The sequence below is a fragment of the Thermobia domestica genome, chromosome 10 (assembly GCF_964235325.1).
Source record: "Thermobia domestica chromosome 10, izTheDome1.hap1.1, whole genome shotgun sequence".
In the NCBI taxonomy this organism is placed as follows: Eukaryota; Metazoa; Arthropoda; class Insecta; order Zygentoma; family Lepismatidae; genus Thermobia; species Thermobia domestica.
In genome coordinates this window covers 270,995,656-271,003,633 of record NC_137463.1, presented here as the reverse complement: position 1 = coordinate 271,003,633, position 7,978 = coordinate 270,995,656, and the positions used below count along the sequence as shown (strand labels likewise).

Below are 7,978 nucleotides of genomic sequence, written 5' to 3'. Positions count from 1 at the left end.
TTGCTACGATTTAGAAGAAAGCAGTTTTCTGTTGGCACTGGCATCCAAACTATTTGTGTACAAACAAGAATTTCGCATAAGCATTTACTTGACTTGTTCTTATAGTTTACTAATAATTAAACAATTATATATTCGTGTAGAAGGAGTTCAGGTCGACCTTTGGAAAAACAATCACCTCACATATCTATCTAGTTCAATTGAACATACGCGTATGCTGATGAACTAAATAACTGAACGTGTTTCAAACACTGAAGTAGCAGCACTAAAGGCAAAAATTATGGAATAGAGACCATGGCGTTATCTCATGAGAAGTAGGTAAACTAGAACTGGGACTGTGTCCGCCTTATGCAGAGTAGGGGTGTTCGATAAGGCTGAGGACCTATCGAACTTCGGGACTGAAAATTTATCGAATTGTCATCGGTTACTCGAAACCGTTCGAGTATTTGAAATTATTGAAATTTCGAGTATTATCGAAGTTTCGGGTATTATCGACATTTCGAGTATTATCGAAGTTTCGGGTATTATCGAAATTTCGAGCATTATCGAAGTTTCGGGTATTATCGAAAGTTCGAGTATACTTCTATTATCGAAAGTTCGAGTATTATCGAAGTTTCGGGTATTATCGACATTTCGAGTATTATCGAAGTTTCGGATATTATCGACATTTCGAGTGTTATAGAAGTTTCGGGTATTATCGACATTTCGAGTATTATCGAAGTTTCGGGTATTATCAAAAGTAGTGATGGACAGTTCGGTTCCTTCACCTCTCCAATGATTTCGTCTTGCAGCCAAACTAATCAAATAACTTTTTTCACCTGATAAGTTAATGCAAAGTTGTATTTGTCGAAATCATATGTAAAATTATTTTCCTGCCTGCCCCGTTATTGGCGCAATCGGCAAAGTGACTATTAGTAGACTAATGGTGTCTTGGGTTCCAATTCCATTCGGGTGGTGCATGTTTTCTCTTCCTCTTTCTCTCTTCTGACAGACTGCTTAAACCTTGTACAGATCTGTGGGGAAAAAACTTTTCACTTCATTGCTAAGGAGAGAAGTTTTAATACGAACACCCTGCATATATGTAATACATATTATATACAACTATGATAACCTCGAATGCATTGTTTCTTCCGAACACTCCGATAACCGCGAACTTTTCCAAATATTCAAGCGACTCGACAAATCCGATCATATTGATATATTTCTGTATTTGCTGCTTTCAAACAATTCGAGACTCTCGAACAGTTCGAGTGTCTCGAGGTTGTCTAATGTTTCTTACATTTCGAGTGCCTCAAACACTTCGAGAGTCCCGAACGTTTCGGGAGTCTCGAACATTTCGGGAGTCTCGATCATTTCGGGAGTCTCGATCATTTCGAGAGTCTCAATCATTTCGGGAGTCTCGAAAGTTCGATAATTCGATAAAATTAAAATTATTTATCGATGAAACGGTTTTGAAATTTTATCGAATTGTTATCGATTACTCGATTATCGGAACAGCCCTAATGCAGAGTCGTTTCGACGTGTGATTAGCGTCATATTAAACTACTGACTACTGCAGGAGACTTATGTTAGTCGAACTCTTTAGTATGACACTAATCGCGCTTCCAAACGACTCTGCATAAGGCCCTGTAAGTCTAGCTGAGTCGCGTTATATGTGGATGGTAGCGACATCCAACGGCGTAGCAGATTATTTTAGGATTAGCGTTGTCTTGACGCAAACCATTTCTGAATGTGCCCACTTCATTGCACATTCAAATAATTTAGATGGTATTGGCACTCTGCGTCTAGGACACCCTCTCCCAGTGAGCTTGTTGCTAAAGTCAGCCCGTCCGTAGGTTGTGAAATGTAAAGAAAAATTTGCGTAAGTCTTTAATTTCCCCATATTATATCTAGAACAGAAACCAAACAACCCCTGCGGTGCTTCTAACCCGTTCCTACTAGTACTACCAGGGATGTAATAGGGCATATACGGCGTATTCCCACCTAAAATTTTTGTAGTCCAGCGTATACTCACCTTAAATTTACGAAAGAATGAGTGTATATTGGGATGCGTATACGCCAAATGCGCCGTAGGCGTCTTCCGTATATGCTATACTTTTGAAAACGACCGAGCGTATACCTACCAAAAATTCTAGTATTACACTACTGAGTACTACTATTACCTAGTGGTGCGCAATGGGAATATTTCCGGGAGTTTTCCCTGATATATAAATTCACGGGAAGGAATTTATTTCCATTTATTTATTTCATTTTTCATATTATCAGAAAATAATTACTTTATTTTCATTTATTATGACTTACGTTTTAAATAATTTGGAGGTTGAAAGAATAAAATTCGTTGATTACTTTATGTAACTAATTAATAATATAATTTTTTAAATTCTCATTTCTATTTGTACTAGAAAGTAGCTAAATACTAAGGTCAATGTTCCGTTAAGGGCGGCTAAGGAATTCTTGCCCACGAAATTTGCTATTTCTTTACTTCTTTCCATTGATTTTCGTTTGATTACATAATATAACGTTAGGTTAGTTTTGGCCCCTTTAACGGAACATGGACCAATACTAATTTATAAACGATGAAAACGAACCAGTTTGTAAAGTTATCTAGAAATTCTGTAAACATAGAGTTGAAGTACTATCAATCCACACCGAACATCCGTGTGGTTTTGTAACTTCAGTCCGGTCGTTAGGAATACATGTTGTCATCGTCCTTGACTCGAATTTCGCTCTCTGAGGAAGAATCAGACATGGAATAAGTGAATCTCTGTAGCTGTAAATACATATACATTTAAAATATAATGTTATCAAAATTAGGGTTGCATCTCAGGATGTTTCGTTAGTTCTGGCGTTTCCGGACCTATGTTAACCCTTAATTAGTCGCATGCGGAATTTTGTTCCGCACTTTTACATTTTTCTTTTTGTTTTCCTTACTTTCGATCGTATGCTTTTAAACTTTTGTCTAGCTGTCTTTTAAGGTTTCATGATTAAACAACAATACATATTTGACTTGTTACCCAAACCACCAGTGAATATTTTGTTATTTATTTTGGAGTGATGCAATTTGCGGAGCAAAGTTCCGCGCGCGACTAAATAAGTTACCCTTTTTTCTCCTACAAATTTTACGCTTTCTTTCAGTTTATTGTTTTTAGCCGACAACAATTAAGCGATTCGGTGACTACAAAACATATCATAAGCAAGCGCGACCACCACTATTTTTTTAAAATTTATTTTATAAAAATATATTTTCAGGTGCAATTCATTTGTAAGCAACTGAACATATAAGCGGTTCATATGTGCATTGTGCGCTCTGAAAATAAATACATAAAGAAGATAGTCAGTCTTTTCTTTCAAACTGGATCATCATGAAAATAATGAGGACAGAATTAGAAACATGTCTTATCAAGTTTATCTATACATGTTATTATTCTTGTTATTTGAGAAAAAGCAGAATAGTTTATTCATTGTTTAGGTACTTCTGTCTAACGTATTTTAATATTAGTTTAGGTCTTCAATAGCATAAAATAAATTAAGACGCCTATTAAACAAATATTTTAACCTAAAATTAAATAAAAATTTAAAAAAAAACAAATATTACAAGAGTTTTACTATGTAGTTATTATGCGGAACAAAATTCCGCACGCGACTAATTAAGTAACTTTTTTCACGCGACTAGTTAAGGGTTAATTAGGATTTGTTTTGTTTTTCATTACCTGTGTATACATGTGCCAAGCGTTGTTACAGAATTTTTGTAACACCGTAATTATTGTAAATAATCTTAAATTAGTGATTTAATGGTACACAGTAACAAAGCACAGTGTACTTCAATCAACATTCTGTATATATGCCATTATTTACACTGGCAACCTTACGAATTTTTCGACAGACTAAGTATCTTGTGGCAGTTGCATAACCTAATTCCTTTATAACGTAAGTAATTAATGTGTTCACAATATCAGTAGTAGGGGCAAGTTTTGAAAATTCACTAAAATGTAAGGGTTATAGTAAAGGATCTTCACTACAGCGAAATTAAACTACCGCTAATTTTAGAGATTTTCTGTAATATCTTGAAAACAAATAAAAATATTCGAAAAGCAGAAACGTAGTGAACTAGACAATACGATTTTGCATGTGATACCTTTACCACAATTCACCTATCTACTTTTGGTATGCCGCTATTTACAGAAACCGCAAAAAATGCTAAATCTATCTACAGTTGCAAGTTGAAAGCAGATAGATGAGTTGTGATAACTGTATCACATGCAAAATCGTATTGTCTAGTTCACTACGTTTCTGCTTCTCGAATATTTTTATTTGTTTTCAAGATATTACAGAAAAACTCTAAAATTAGCGGGAGTTTAATTTCGCTGTAGTGAAGACCCTTAAGGAGCCGTACTTCCCATTTAGGGAAGGACGAGAAACGCTATACTTTCAGGAATTATTCATTGACTATCTAGGATGTTAAAAAGTAGGTAAAAGACTGAGTTCTTTCCCTTGTACTTAGGGTGTTTAGGTAGTGCAACAGTAAGATGTATCCTCGTGCACGGGAGATGAGAAGTAGCTGTTCTTAACTATTACCAATGTAAGTTTAAACTGTTCTGCGGTCTAAAAGTTTGTGGACTTCCTATACCAAGTGTTTTGAACATATTTACTCGTAAAAGACATATTTCTAATAAATATATATTTATGCGTACCCTCTAAATATAATAAAACAACATAATAGCGTTCAGAATATACGTTTTAAAGAATCTTCTGGAGATAACAGTGACAAATATACTCTGATAAAAAACTAATTTTATTTACGGTAGTAATCATAAAATAGCAATAGAATGCAATTTCTTTTTGTTTGTACATACATTCCCGGAATATTCCAATTTTTAAAAATCTTCCCGGGAAGATTCCCAGGGAATATTCTCGAAAAATATATTCCCGGGAATTTGCGCATCACTACTCTACCCCTACTCGTACTACTATTACTACTACTTATACTGTTTATCCGTATAGTAAAAATGCATGCCTAATAACGTAATGTAACGTAACTTAATGTATTTCAACCAAGTGTAACTAAATGCAGTACAATTTGGTCCATTTTTACGATTTTAAAGTTGGTCCGGCGATACAGCAGTAATATCCAATAATGTATCTCTGAGCCACTATTTTTTTAATTGTTAGTGTATTTGTAGAAGAAAATATACCAACGTGAGGGTATAAAATTCACAATGTAGCAACGTGAATTTATACATGTTTAGAAATCAACTTAGGGGTTAACTTTACAATGCCTGCAGCTATTGTATACTCACTCGGAAAAAAAAAACTGAACATGGGTCAAAACTACCCTAAGGTTAAGCTAACCCGTTCCTACCTCTATGTTACTTATCTCTATCTTACACTACTATACTGAAGCGGTCCTACTTGTCGATGCGTAGGTGGCTCGAGTATATTAAAGTTTACTCCGAGTTAGTATTTCATCTAAATATTTCGTACTTTATTATCCTCCAGAATGTTTCGCTCTCATCACAAAATTCTACTTAGCATAGATGGTATTCATGGGATTCACTAGAAATAATGTTTGTGCAATTTTATTATATGCATCCAACGGAAACATTTGGCCAATTCTTAAATTTGCTCATTTTATGTCGAGAACAGAAAGTGCAGTGTGGGGCTTCTAACCCGTTCCTACTACTACTCCTATTGCAATAACTACTTATACAATGGATTTGTATAGTGAAACTGCACGAATAATTGTTTAAAATATAACTTTTTTCATGGTTTGTGTGTAAATACTCGTTACGAAAAAATACCTACAATAAAAAAGAAACCAATTTGTGCTAATCTGCCACCAAACAACACGAATGCCTTGTAAGTGATTCAAACACTGCGAATCTCGTGCTCTGGTGTGGGTCCTAGTAATTGCATATTTTGCGAAAGATTCCTCCTGGGGACGTCAATTACTAAACTTTGTTCGTGGTACTTCATTTCTATTTCTACAGAATTTCTACATTATTTTACAAACTAGTTCCTTTTCACCATCTGTTCTTACTTGCTTTTTTCTAGTGCAAACGGAAATGGAACTTAAAGAATCATATTATTAATTTGTTATATAAAGTACACTTAACGAATTTTAATTTTTTAACCCCCAAGTAATTTATAATCTAGAAGTAAATGATAATAAATCAAAGTAATTAGTTATATGGTTCTTATAATTTAGAAAACAAAGTAAAGAAAGGGAAATAAATTCCCTCCCAGGTCCCAGCAATCTACCTGGGTATATGCCAGGAGACAAAACCTGAAATATCATCATCTTTTATTTTCTGTCCCACTGGAAATAATCCCACTGGCTACCGGTGCTGGTGCTGCTTCGCCTAACCTAAGGTAACCATATTCAGTCTAACCAAACATCTCAAGGTCATTCCGTACTGTTAAACAAATTGTGTGCATAGTTTCTCAACGTAACGCATAGTTATGCAAAGTGACGTAATGACTACTTTTTCGATTATCTCTATTTTCCAGATACGCTAAAATTTGTATAGCATTGCTGTCATGTTTTATTTAAAAAAATATAAGGTAGTAATATAGTAGAAAATGTTTTAGTGTGGCATTTTCTGTGTTCATCCAACAGTTATCTACGTTGAGAATTGGTAAGTGTATTAAAGAAAAGAGAGAGAGAGAAAAAAAAACAAGAATCGTATCTCGATAAAATGTAATATAAGAAAATTATAATGATATGAAAGAAAGAAGATATAGGTCTATGATATCTCGTATGTAAATAGAAGAAAATAATAGGTTAGGTTTTTCTTTGACGTGGGGTAAAATTTAAAAAATCGTATATTGATGAGTATTTCCATATTTCTGTATAGATCTGTATTTTCGGCTTTTAGGTAGGGGAGGGTAGTCACAGTGAGACAAAATTTCTTTTCTGGCGTGTATTTATTATAATATTAAAAGAATGAAAAAATAAAGTAGCCTTTTTTTGAGAAGATATCTCAGCTACAATTTTAGATACATTTTATCAGAAAATGGTTTCATGGTATATTGGGAGGAAGCGAAATATGACCTAGGCCCTAATGTTTCACTCTGTACCAATAGTGGTGCACAGTGAGACACAAGTTAGTAAATACATTTATGCTTCTAAATATTGTGTTTAGACTAATTATAACAACAAATAGAAGTTTATGTACACAGGCGAAAATTCTACTTTCAAGCTTTCCAAGTTTTCTTCGTGTTTTCCTGCTTTTTTACTTACGCATAACAGTGCATGCATTGATTTCCATTGAAAAAGATTTACGTTTTCAAATCAAACTAATGCATTCACTGATATTCTCTTGTGAAAGAGTCTGAAGACACGAAAAATTTTAATTAAGCAGCCTAACAGTGGAAATGTTTCCTTGTGCACAAAGCCTATGCTACTCAAGTAAAAAGAAATGTGACATCAATATTGCACTACAAACAATCATCTGCAAAATGTCTTAACGGAAATCTATGCTTCCAAAAGCTAAAAGGAAACTATGAAACCTTTCAGTCTCTTAGTTTGCATTTAGATCTGTTAAGGTACAACAGGGAAAACTAAGCTACTCTACTGAAAAAAACTATAGCATAGGCTTAAGAGTAATATGATATCGACAACGTCAACAATTCGCAAACATGTGCAAAAAATGTCTTAGCGCAAATTTGTGCTTCCAAAACTAAAAGGGAACTTGATAAAACCTTCCAATCTCTTAGATTGCATTGGAAGCAGTTTAGGCAGAACCGTAGCAATATCAGATGGACCAACGACTGCTATATCTTTTACGATAGGCTTCACAAACGCATCCACTTTGGCACTTTTCCTTAAATACGAAACTACATTCACCTTTTCTTGATGTATTTAACAATCCGGCGACATGGAACACATCCCTTGGGAAACACACGAGAACAAAATCACTTGGAACTGGCACACGATCTAAATCGGCGAATTCACTTAGATAGTTTTCTGAAAGAAGATCTG

General features: G+C 34.5%; 1 protein-coding gene across 2 annotated transcripts in view; it reads left to right on the top strand.

The window, feature by feature from the left end:
- Positions 1-2,616: 2,616 nt before the first annotated feature.
- The window catches only part of LOC145663236 (uncharacterized), a 355,902-nt gene continuing 350,540 nt past the window's right edge, over positions 2,617-7,978 (top strand). Inside the window, exon 1 of one of the 2 annotated variants that reach the window (XM_081729609.1) lies at positions 2,617-3,924. The gene's annotated coding sequence lies outside the window, so the exon portion shown is untranslated. The remainder of the gene's footprint in view (positions 3,925-7,978) is intronic. The other variant, XM_081729614.1, reaches the window with a different exon arrangement.